The sequence below is a fragment of the Uloborus diversus genome, chromosome 5 (assembly GCF_026930045.1).
Source record: "Uloborus diversus isolate 005 chromosome 5, Udiv.v.3.1, whole genome shotgun sequence".
In the NCBI taxonomy this organism is placed as follows: Eukaryota; Metazoa; Arthropoda; class Arachnida; order Araneae; family Uloboridae; genus Uloborus; species Uloborus diversus.
In genome coordinates, this window is record NC_072735.1 from 167679749 (window position 1) to 167693592 (window position 13844).

Sequence of the window (13844 nt, forward strand, 5' to 3'; positions counted from 1 at the left end):
TGTTACTGATAAAGTACATCATTATCATAGCTAGTCATTAATATAATCACCAAAGGCTCTTCTATCTATAAACTACACACAGTCTTACAAAAAGACGAATTGACTGGATCATCAAAAGCAGTTTGTTACTGATATATTATTAAAAGTCAGTAAGATTTTAGTTGTTCCTGATAAAGTGCACCGTTTTTGTAGCTATTAGGCATTAATATAATCAGATTTTCAGTGACTGAAATTATTAAACATTTTTATTTTACATGCATACCATGGGCGATAAGGTCACTTTCAAAAAATCATAAAACATTTTATGGGAAAAAATACCGGATGCGGTGTCTATCCACTAGTTAAGCATTATATGGGGTTCAAATGAGCCAATTTTTAGATTTTTAAAAAATGGGTTTTTTGAGTAAAATCACTTCAAAAATCGCTAATTTTTGAAAATTTTCAAAATTTCAAATTTTATTTACAAGGCTGTATGCACTCAAGGATTCTAATAAAATATGTTATGAAACTATCATATAAGGGCTTTAGACTGCCATCTCCGTTTAGTAAAAAAAAAACTTTTTTTTCATGGAGAAAAAAAATCATAAAATTGGTAAAAATGCAGTTTTTTGGCGGCAAAAATGAATTTTTTTCTTTATCAAAAAACCTAACTAAACTTTCAAAAACGATGTCTAGAGGATATATGGGTCCTTATTTGTTTTTAGAAAAAAGAATTATTCGAATAGGTTAAATACTTTTGAAATAATGTCCATTTCAAATAGAGTGTTTTGCCGGTTTTTTCCAAAATGGCGGATTTTGTGCAGAATTTTAATAGGCTGTAACTGAAGAAAAAAAATTCTTGCAAAATCCTTTTGGGATAGTTCATATGTACCTTAGTTGTAACTACTGTATTTTTTTCAAAAAAATCGGTGATGGTCATATGACACTTTTTATACCTGCCTGCCTGATTTGAAATGGAATGACTCTAGATATTTTTTAAATAATTTTTGCGAACATTTTTTAATGTTTTTTTTTTTTTTTAATTTTTCCTTTTTTACATTGTTGGATTTATGCCAAAATATTGATTAAAAATGGAGGAAACTAACAATTAAAAGTTAATTAATTAATTTGATTATAGAATATTGCATTGTCATCGGGTCGGAGGTCGCGTGCCAAATTTCAAAAGAATCCGATCGCAGGAAGTGGGCGAAATTTGAGCTGCAAGATTACGTTACAAGATACATGCATACATACATACATACAGGTGAAGCTAATAAAAGCGTGTTTAAAAAAAATGAATTGAACTCAACAGAAAGTCACAATTAGTTGAGTAAAATAATGTGAGTTTATTATACGGAAAACAATAACAAAGAATATTCTTAAAAAGTATTTTGATTAACAGGGGGAATACTTTCTTAAGAAACGATGTGAAAAATTGTTTTGACATTTTTTAATGTCTTTTAATCATCTATGTAGTTTTGCTACAAAATACAATTTTTTTCTTTTGAATTGAATTTGCTTTGCTTATTATCATACAGCAGGAATTAGTAAATGGAGGGAGCTAGTCTAAGCAAAAGCTTGGGCAACGAGTTCAAGTCACGTGACCCAACAACGAATGGTTGACACGTTTTGCGTGAAACTGGTGAAAGAAACATGTTTTCTTCCAATACTTCGCTTTAAAATCTGTCACGTGACTTGGTATATTTGCTTTACAAATGAAAATCCTCACTCCCTCTATTTTATCAGTTCTCGAAGCTTATTACCCATACTGCCCGGTTTATCTGTATTTTCGTTCATCCGGATTGCCTTTGGTCCCAGTTAGTCCGAATAAACGAGCTGAAATTGTAATTCGCAACTCCAATAAACTATAGGGTGCGCTGCAGCCACTGTCTAATGGCGGATGAAAAAGGTAAAACAAACAAATGCCGTTACTTATAACTTGCGTTGACGCTTACTGAATGGCAGTAATTTTTGATCGTGTTTGTGGGAAGCTTTCTTTTCAATTCTTCTGAAATTACATTGCACCATAAACTTTCTGAAGCCCCTAATTTACCCCAAAGAAAACACGTGGAATGGAATGTTTTACCTTTTTCTTTAGATTAATCACCGCAAGATAGCGTATTCAAGCTCTGGAGTTACGAATAAGATTCACTGCTTTTAGCTTTATTGAAAAAAAAAAGATATACATTTTTTCCCTTTATTTTTTAAAAATGGAAAGCACGTTTGATGAACATTGATTTTGAAGGAAAAAAACTTTGGAATGCTCAAACAAGAAATTCTTAAATAATAATAAAATTCCTACACTTTTTATAAAAATTGAGTTACGGTCACTAGGTTTTCCTTTGTCACATATTTTACCTAATTACAATGCTTTATGGTCAGTTGTTAATACTAAGTTTTTTTTTTTTTTTTTTAATTCTGAAAAGTTTGCAAATGTAGTATCTGCTGACTAGTTTAAAATGAGTCATTGCCGTTTAAAGTTTTGAGCATCCTTGTATTTAATTCAGAAGCAACTTTTTCAGAATTTTTAAAAAAATATTCCGTCTTGACAAATAACCATAAAACCATAACCATTGTAATTAAGTAAAATATGTGACAAAGAACCACCTGGTGACTGTAACTCAATTTTCATAATAAAATGTTTTTTACGACTTTTTTGCTTAGCACGGCAGAATACAAAATCACTTTCATTCTTTGCATATAAAAAACTTTTGAAACAATAATCAGTGCGTTTTACTATCATAAATTATTTACTAATCATTTACAAATTTGTTTGTGTTTGTATGGTATTTAAGTAAGGCAAAAAATATAACAATTTTTTTCAAGTTTGATTCATCAACAAGGAAATATTTTGGTAAATTAATGACATTTCATTTGTTCTTCAATTAAAAAGTACCCTTGATGCAAAGTAGAAGTATAGCAGTATGAATGCGATGTTTTCAATCAATATATTTCATTTTTGTTGTTTCCAGAATAAAAACGTAACTTATTTTTATTTATTTATTTTTTGTTTATTTTTGCTGACATTGAGAGTCATGTGTCTCAATAACAGGAAAAAAATGTAATTTACAAATCATTAGTATTCTATGATATATAAAATAATATTGAGTTTTGGGAACACTTTTGTCTCATATTTCTTAAAGGGTTTATGGAAGCGCACAAATTTCATCACCATGACAGGAATAAAACTTTTCAAAATAACAGTTCAGACCCAACAAATAGTTGTCTTGTTATTTATTTCCCGTAAAAATGAACGTATTTGGGTGTATGTGTGTTCCTTTACACATACCACAGCTTAGGTTGGATCCTTGTCAAACTTGGCGCAGAATACGTTTAATGTTCAGGAATTCACATGGAGGGGGGAATCCGTGAAACGAATCGTTTACGCCTTTCCATAACAATGACTGAATTTTTGGAGTTTTAAAAGAATCCAGAAGTCTAAATTCAAATTTTGGGTCAAAAAATTACTTTTCTACACATTGACGGAAAATTTCGCACTATTTTTTTTTCTTTGCCATAGTCTGATTCAGGGTCAACCAGGCCATGTCAGCCTAGTCAAAAACTAGGGGTCCGGCCCTTAGCAGAGCTCGGATTGAAATTAGAGCATTGTAAGGTGGATCGGAATCAGAATTATCAAACACGGTGACCAAACTCACAAGAGGCCTGTCTCGGCTGCCCTTGCCTGAATATTGAACAAGCGTCCTCTGACACACTTTTATTTTCGAAGTGGACAGTGCAACGTCAGAAACCGCAACTAGTATTTAAAAAATTAAAAATACAATGAAGGAATTTTCTTAATTTTCTTTTTTTTTTCTCCTTCTCTTTTCTCTTAAGGTTCTTAAATTTATTTCGAATTTTAATGTTCATTTTCTAAACTCTTCTGTTACATTAATCAACCGAAGTTCTCATTTAAAGCACTTTTCTGTAAGTACCATTGCGGCGTCCACTTCAGCCAATTCTCACACAGTCAGAGAAACAAACGGCTATCGCTGTAAAGGGATCAGAAGAGGGGGGTGCGATGCGTTAAAACATGCAACAGGTGAAACTCGATGTCCACGTCAAACCTCGCCCACCAATTACATACTTAGCACCACGCCCCTTCGATTAAACCTTTCTTCAAGTCTGACTGCAGAAAAGATGACGAAGTGTTTCTGGGCCTTAGGGTCCGAATGACTCTCACGATTTCGGGCCGAATGCTTCGACCCCGCCTCTGTAAATGATTGTGTTCGAATGCCCCTTTTGTTTTTTGTTAGTTTTCTCCAAACGAAGACGTATGTACCTCTCCGGCTTCTATTTCTTCGTATCGAATTACGAATTGGTTCTTGAACTCGAGACCTCGGTTATGTATCATGCCTCCAACGACTTGACTACGGAGGGTTAAGTCCCTCATTAAACCATCACAGGTTTCGAGTAATCACATTACAGGGAAAAGTTATGTTCTTTGCCATAATTGTGTTGAATGGAGAGAGAATGCTTGAGTAAGGTCGTGTAAATGGTCGGGTACAAGCATTCTTCAATGAAATGTAAGGGTTCGGTTTTGCAATCGCACCTTCTGTTGAACATTCGGACTTGTGTCGACAGACGCGTTTTTATGTTGCTAACACAATCGATAGGTATTAAGAATGAGATTGTCCTTCTGAGTTCCACATTTAGAAGCTATCATCAGTTATGCTGTCGAACTCTAAGACTGGGAAAAAAGAATCTAAATTATTCTATTTCATTTGAAGTATTTACTCATCACTTGACTTTTCAAATTAATGAAGTGACACTGATGATATAATTTCACTCGTTTACCTTAAACAAATCCTTTTTTAAAATGAATGTGTAATTTTGTAATAAAAACAAAATTTAATTATAAATGTGACAATCTGTATTTATAAGAGCGAACGTGAATCCGTGCGTTGTGTTGTTCATGTAGATGCAGCACCAAAATCTATTAATAGTATCAAAAGTTAGCGTTTTCTTTCCCTTTTTTTTTTTTTCGCTGTATTAATGTAATACATTTACCGTAGCAGCTTTTATTTCTGTTTCGTATGGTTTTGATATTAAATTCGACAGCTAATGTTTGTGCTATCGGCGAACCAAAAAACAGTTACCAAAACAAAGCGCGCGTAACGAGGAGAAGATTTACTGGATTGGGTGTCACTCAGAGCTGAAACAGAATTACGTAAAACACTTTTTTATCGCAATTGGTAAATCCGTCGTTGCACACAACCAAATTCAGCTCAGTGGTAAAACCATATTGACGATATTTAATTCTTTTAATCATCTAAGAAAATTTCGTAATTGATTAGATACCCAAACATAGCCGTGGGTAAAAATAGAGTAGTTTTTATATTATCAGTAGCGAAACAAACCAACGGAGTCAAGAACTACTGTGCCCGTCTCAGTTAACGAAACAGAGAGCTTTTTTGGGGGGGGAGGGAGGGGGGGGTTCTTTAGTTTAGATGAGTTTTTATAATACTGAAGACAAAACTAAAGCTTTTTCTTTGAATTTCATCCTATTAAGAAGTTAAAGAAGTTAAAAATATCTTTTAAAGCAATTTTATTAAAAGAGTATTCCCCCATAGGAAACTTAATGAACATTCGACATCCTCAATTACATCTGCAGTTCATTACCACCATTTCATTTTAAGAAACCGAATACTTGCATTAAAAAAAAAGATGATGCATAATAGCTTCATAGTTATAATCCACAAAAACTAGACATGCTGATGATAAAACTTCTACCAACGGACTGCAATCTTTGTTAATCTAATCTATATCGAATTATGATATTTATGATCTCAGTTATTCCAAATGATCATCAACGCGCAGTAAATTAAAGTCAAAATCAAGCAAAAAAAATTAAAAAAGGATTTTTTACCTGTTAATTTAATGTTATACTTAGAGACGTAAAATTTCTGGAAATTTTGAAGTAGTGGAAAAAAACCGGTTTTTACCAGTTTTTTTTTTTTTTGGGGGGGGGGGGGGATTGGAAAAAATGGAAAAAATTACCTTTTTTATGAATAAAAATAGGATTTCTTAATGCCTCTGTGTTTCTGGGAACATATAAAGGGTAAAGCATTAAAAAATATATGCAATCCAAACATCTTTTTCTGCTTGACAGAAGTACACATAAAGGTAGGTTTAATTTGAAGAAAAAAAAAAACGTTTTTATTTTGTAACTAAGAGCTTTCTTGGTCAAACACTAGAAATAAGTCATGTCGTCGTTCATCTAATATTATTTGGTAAGGTGTGTCCAATCATAACAATTACATTTTCGTTTTTAGATTGCATTTGAAACAAGAAATAATAATTGTAACTTTTGACTTTCAAACATGATTGATATTGTTTGAAAGAAAAATAAGTATGATTTCCCTTCCTCACAATGTAACTTTACTGTCTGAAAATAAAAGCTATTAAGTTTTGATTTTTTCAAACCCAGTCTAAGTCCAAATCAAAACTAAATTGGTTTTTCTTTTTTTTTTCCAACAGAAACCCCAAACCAAAACTGCGTAATGGTTTCTAAAGCTGAACCAAAACTTAAATTGGAATTTCAGTTTATTCATACGGCTGTGCTAAGCACAATAATAAAAGTAGTCATACCTGTACTTTTGAATAAAACTGAGCTATTATAACCAAGTTTTTCTCTATTTCGTATTTTACTTAATAAATAAAATGATTTAGGGTAATTTGATCAAGAACTTTTTTGCTAAAAAATTCTGAAAAAAACGAGCTGATGTGTGCATCACATGACTTCCTTTTACTCCAATTTAATGTCATTTCCCCATTATTCGCTATTTTAATGTGATTCAATATTTATTCTCTAAATATCACCAACAATGGCCAAATTGAAACCAAAAAAAAAAAAAACTCCGCCAAATTTGTCGCCAAGTTGGCGACAAAACTTGGCGACCAAAAGACTGGCGATATATCGCCAAGTGTCCGACAAATTATAACGCCACTTGAGTTTTACATCGAAATTAACAATGATTTCCCCCCAAAAAGGTGCAAAAGACCCCCTTAGGAACATCCGAAAGCAACCAAAAGGGGAGGTGCACAACTAGACCCCACTACGAGTCTATGTACCAAATTTCAACTTTCTAGGACATACCATTTTTGAGTTATGCGAGATACATACGCACATACGCACATACACACATACGCACATACATACAGACGTCACGAGAAAAGTCGTTGTAATTACCTCGGTGATGGTCAAAATGGATATTTCGCGTGTCTATACATTCTTAGGCACTTTTCCGCATGTGGTCGAATCGAAAAAAAAACTCAACATTCATTTGGGGGTGAGCAAAATGGAAATTAAGGGCGATTTTTGAGTGAAAATTTTTTCGCGAATACAATACTTCCTTTTTTGTAAAAGGAAGTAAAAAAGGACATCTGAATCACACACACACACAAATGTATGGAAAAATCAAACTTCAAAACACAATATCTCAGCTTGAGCTCAACTGCAGATTCCACTTTTGTGCTTAACACGGCAGTATACAGGGTGCGGCAAAAAAAAAAAACCCTGACCAAAGATTGCATCATCAAATGAAAGTAAAGTAATTTCATTTTCATGAATGTCTTATTTATTTTTGTCTCTCACTTTATTAGAAAATACGAGGACAAATAAAAAGTCTTTGCGCTTATTTTTTATTCGTCGAAAACAGGTACATACAGGTATTTAAAAACATACGTAACGTACTACATACCTTACATTATTTCCCCACATAGTCCATTGTCCTATCGCAGCACTAAATTAGAGATCCCCCTGTCGTAGAATTCTTCGGGCTGCCTGTGGAATCACCGTCGGACCGCTTTCTTGGCTTCTCTCCTGCCAAAAACTTCTTCAGTGGACTGAAATCGTAAAAATCACTAAGAGGAAGGTCTGGACTGCGGGTGCATTTCCCTGTGCATTGCTGTGGGATTTTGTCCCTTGCTCTATACAAAACGAATAACACTTGCTGCTCATAAGCTGTGGACGTCTAAAGAACAACCGCCATCTTAAATGACTGATAGCAGCTCCGCTCATTGGAGCAAAAGGCAGATACGGCTGGTACGGTTCAAGGAACGGTCTCTCCTGGGAATTTATATGTTCACTTTGTATTCACAGCCGTATATTGGCTAAAAAAAAATAGGCGCAAAGACTTTTTGGTTTGCCCTCGTAATTTACAATATATCTCCTAGTTTATGTATTTTTTTTTTTTTTTTTTTTTCGTTTTTCTTACAATGTTAAGCAAAAGACCTGCTATTTTAAAGTTGTTTAACCAAGTAGAAAGACAGTTCGTTTGCTTGTTGTGCCTCAGCAAACAGTATTTGATGCGGTATGCTGCTTCAAGTGGCTTGGAAATGATAGTCGATGTCGGGAAAGTGTACAAAAACGTACAGTGAACAATTCAGTTAATCGTCAGGTCATCCAAAAGTGAGTTAGTTCAATGAAATTCCTGGGTTGCCGGGAGAGAAGTTGTGCGTAAGATGGTAAATTGTGACCGATAAGTGTGGCAAAAACAGCTCAAATAGAAGTTTTACGAGTTCCCAAAAAGTTTAGGCATTTGTATGACACCAAAGATGTCAGAAACGTTTGAGGCGGAACGAAGTCCATGCTGGAAAAGATACCTTTCGCTGATTTACCGTTCAACTAGCTCATACTTACAGCTCTTGCTTTGATTCTTTAATAAGATTTAAAATTCAGCTTAATAAGTCTATTCGACGAATTCAAAGTTTTGTTGTGAGAAATTCTTGAGAAATTTTGCTTGATTAATAGAAATATATGCTGCTTACGGTCGCTCCTTACCTTGGCCGCTCGTGTGCAGTGCACGCGCTGCACATCTGCTAGTATCGGCTCTGCAAGTGACAAAAAATTCTGTTTTTTTTTTTTTTTTTTTTTTTTTTTGTGGATGAGGGCCATAAAAAGAATCAAAAAGTGTACCAGAAGGACATATTAGAAGTTTTTGTACTTCTGTGGATCTAAGAGCGCTTCAGCACAGCAATATAGACTGACATTTCAATTTGACTCCACATCAGTTCGTACGGCCAAAAAGACAAGAGTGGTGTAAGGCGCATTGTTTTTGATATGATATCACCTTTACAGTGGGCACTCTACTCGCTAGACCTCAATCCCATTTATTACACTGTGTGGCCTGTTTTAGAGTCAAAGGTCTACCCTAAACTAACATAAGTTTGGATTCTCTGAACCAATTGCTTAAGGGAATAGGATTGATTAAAGGACTTGCGGCCCTTGAATGAAAATTTCAAAAAGCAGTTGCACCCTCTGTATTATTTCAAAAGGCGGCCAGTTGGAGACCAATTAATTTATTGATTGCTAAAGGTCTTCTCATATTATTATTTTTTGTGTTTTGTTAGTTTATTTATTTTTAAAAAAGTTACTAGGAAAATTGCGTGCCCCCCATTTTTTTTTTGCCGCATCCTGTACATCTGGTTCGCACAGTCAGCAGAAACATAGTTCTGTGATTAAAGTTATGAAGTCTTATGAAGAAGGAAAATGAATTCTTCACTAAGGGTATTGTTTTTTTTTTTTTTTTTTTTGCAAAAAGTATTAAATACTTTTTGATCTATATGCAAATTATATTATCATACAACAACTTGCATTATCAAAGTTAGACAGTATTTTACCATACAATGAGGGGGGGGGGGGATTACATCAGAATTTAAGAATGAGAAATTTCTTATCACTTTTTGCTGAAAATTTCAATTAAAACTTTCTGAAAAGTTTTAAAAAATAATTTTTCAATTTTTCCGGAATGGAAATAAAACTCTTCGGGAAAAAAACATCTTTTTCCGTTTTTTCCCGAAATTTTCCGGTTTTCTTCCGACCGTTTTCATCTCTAGTTATACTTAACTTAGTTCTCATACGGGCTTGTAGTTTATCAATTTTAAGTACTTTTAACATAATTTGAATTCAAGACAACAAAACTCAAATAATTCTTTTCTCGCTGCTTACACTACGTTCTTTTAAAATCTTTTTAATGCTCCCTTACTGATTCCATCAACGAATTATTGCACGCATTGCGAGTTCATGTAGTACTTTCCTGTGTAGAATCCTGCTGCAATTCGAAAATCGCGGAAACATAATTAAATATAATTAACATAGTATAATCAAGGCTTATGAATTCGACTGAATGTACAGTACGGTGCTAGTAAAAAAATTGCATCACCCTCGCATTTTCACAACAATGGGATTATGTGAGAAGTTTTGGTCGACCGATTAACGATGAATGTATGTGAAATTCTGCAAAACTTATGAAATAAACATGTAACAGCAGGAATCCGATAATTGTTTACGTAGATCGGGGCTGTTTCTGGGCCACGGCAAACTGCTGACCCCATGTTCATTTTTCCATTTTTGAACCTGCGTGTGAGTTTAGAGCAAAAAAAATTACTTAACCCCCTGTCAATTTAAGTCTAATGACAGGATAAAGGTTTTTAAATTGTTACTTACCAGTTTTGCCCTATGGCACGGAGCAGAATAATCCTTGAAAATGGCGTTTGGAATTGAAGTAAAGTGATCCCGGATAGTAGGAAGCAATTTCTCCTCCAAAATGCCAATATACACCTGAGTGTTTATTGTTCCTTGCACAAAGTGAAGCCCACCAACTCCTTGATCAGAAATACATCCCCAAATCATTTGGGATAAGGGATGCTTGACTGCGTGTTGAATGCAGTCGGGATGATATTCCTCTCCTTTGCGGCGCAGCTGATGCAATTTTTTTTTTACCACCACTGTAAGATGTTGTTTTTTTTTTTTTTTTAAATTAACCACTATTATCTTTACTTTTTTCGTACATTACGCTCCTCCAAAATGAATTTCACTTCTTTGAAAAATGTCTCTTCATTTTTACACCCGAAAAAAAAAATTAGATTTATCTCTGCATTCGAAAGTGCTAATTGTTTAACGAAATGTAAAAACAATGGACGCTTCGGAAAACGCAGGAAGTGGGTACTTAATGCACATAAAACCATTAGTTGCTATTGACCTTCATCAATAAAAGTCATATACAACCGTATGAATTCGTATTTAATTCATATTTGCAAAACACAGTAATAGTGCGAAAGTTTTCCAAGCTCAAAACAGCATGTTAGTGTTACAGCGATATTATGTTTATAATTTATTTTGTACGAAAGCGGATAAAACGCCGCACATCCTCTCATAATTCCATAAATCACGCGGTTATAGTGTCATGTGGGGGACATTGGAAATGGCGTCACGTGGTCATAGAAATGGTGGGGAGAAGGAGGGCTAAAATCGGCGCGAAACGGAAAGAGATCATTTTTTAAGTGAGCTAACTTCCTCTTTCCAATCCGAAACTTTGTTGGTATCTGTCAAGCGAAGGGGCATCGGAAGAGATATTTTGAAAGAAAAAAATACTTTCAGGGCAAATATCGGGGATCTATTGGGCTCGTTAATAATGCTTAGAGGAAGTCAAGTTGATACTTTTCCAAGTATTATTTGAGCTTTACAAACTTCGGCAACTATGCGCTTTAGTGATTATTTTCTTTGTTATTTTGTTAGAGAGATACGGGGGTTGTAAACATTTTTTTTTTCGTTTGTTTTTGTTTTTGTTTTTTTGATGCTTCGAAATGAATGTATATTAGAGCAGTATGTCCTCATTCGTCTTCGTTTCATGACACTATTTCTACCACTCTTTTTCTTGTAAAATGAGAAGTTTGTGGCTACATGTTTTTCTCAGTTTTTAAACTTCAAATTTTTTTAATGCCATGCGTTTTCTCGGTTTTTATTTCTAATTTTTACTGCATCATCGTTTTTTTTTCGGTTTTTATTTCTGAATTTTTATTCTGACATGTTTTCTCGGTTTTTATTTCTGAATTTTTACTGTGTAATATTTTTCTCGGTTTTTATTTCTGAATTTTTACTGTGCCATGTTCTTCTGGGTTTTCATTTCTGAAGTTTTACTGTCTACTCTGTCCTTTTTCCTTCGTGTTTGAAATATTTTACAGCATAAATCACGAAACCACATTCCAAACCATACTGATTCTTATTTTGTACAAAAATTTCATTTTTAATTGAAAACTAATTTACTACTTTCCACTAAGCTCTACTCAGTGTTGCAACAGCCTGTGGAGGTCAGGCCTACTGTGCTCATCGCGGTTTTTGTGACGGAGGACACAAGGGTAGAAGGCAGATGTTCCAGTTAAGAGGTCAGCATAACGCGGTAACATCAAGGTTTATTACCCGTACTCGATTGATGCTCGTTTCAGTTGTTAAAAATGCTATTCAAATTCTGTAATATTCTATGCAATATTACAATGCGAAGTGCAATGGGAGAGTTCTTAAGTATTCAGAAATTTTATTTTGAGGCATTCGCTACTTTTATTTCTGACGTTTCTCAAAGTGCCCCTAAATGGCCTTAATAGCTTAAAACCAGGCTAATAGTTCAGTTTGAATTGATAAAATAATTATTATTTCTAAATTTTGGATAACTATGCACTAATTTTGGAATTTTATCTATGTTGTACATCAAAAATGCAGTAAAACTATTAAAATATGAGTGGAGCAGCTTTAAACTAATGAAATTGTGGCTCAATGTTAACCTGAATGGCTAGAATGTTTTTTTTTTCATTGGAGTAAATGCAAATAAATATATTAATTTATGTACTAATATGAATAAAACAAAAAGTTGGCAATACCGGAGCACAAATTAATTATAAAAGTAAGAAAAAAACTCTGAAGATGATTTTTCAATTATAGGGAATATTGATCCTAGAAAATTCTAAAAATCGAACGTTATCTCTTTTCCATTTTTTTTTTCTTAATTTTTTTAAATAGAGATACATTTTTGTTTTATGCTGATGCTACTGAAAAATAAGGTTTATGTAACTATAGATACTCAAACAATTTTCCTTGTATTCATTACTAACATGCTTGAGATAAACAACATAATTCGCACTCAACTATTTTTTTTTTTAAATAAATGACCAAATTAAGTGACTTTTAATGTAATATTTATTCTAATTGAATTTTCCTAAAGTTATAATCATTCACACCATTTCATAATAAAGCAACAGTATTGGTTTCTCTTTAATACTTCATGCTATAGTTGTGATCATTGTTAACTGATGATCTCTACGGATGAAAAAAAGACAATTCTTACAGCGAAGTTTTAAAGGTCTAATCAGTTTGCGCATGACATACTAGAACAGACTCCAATAATAATAAAAGTAAAATAATCTCGGACCCCATATTTTATTAAATTAAATTGGGCAGGTACACAGAACTGAAATATTTGACAGATTTTCAGTGGCATAGTAATTAGTAAAAGACACGATATTTATAAGCAAAATTAAACTTTAAACATCCCTAATTTTTCACTTCATTTCAAAGTTACTAGTTTTTTACTGTTTTTTCATCAGGAAAATTGAGCTGCTTTCTCTGACAGGGGAGAAGTCCCAGTACCATCACAGTAATATAAGTATTGCGAAAACAAGAAATTATCTTCGCCATCACAACATCAATTTAGGGATTAAGATCGTTCCTCTTTCCATTAAGCCAAGTCAGTTTTAATTTCAAAAATACAATGCGTCCCCTTTAGTAAACACACACGGACTTTCAAGGTCATCCAGATATCACCTGTTATGAATCTTTAACCAAAATCTCTAAACGAATCTCTGAAACCTAACCCCTCTACGAATTTCTGAAAGCGAAATACGAGAAACGTTTGTGTTTGATCGCATGTGAGAAAATGTGGAGTTAATGAAGCTCGTGTTGATCGTTGATTTCCGTTAAAAATCCATCTCTGTTTAAAAAAAAAAAAAAAATCTTACTTATCCTTTACTAGACAGATGGGTTTTTAATTCCTTTTCTCGTTAAGCTAATAAATCAGATCTTATCTTCGTTTATT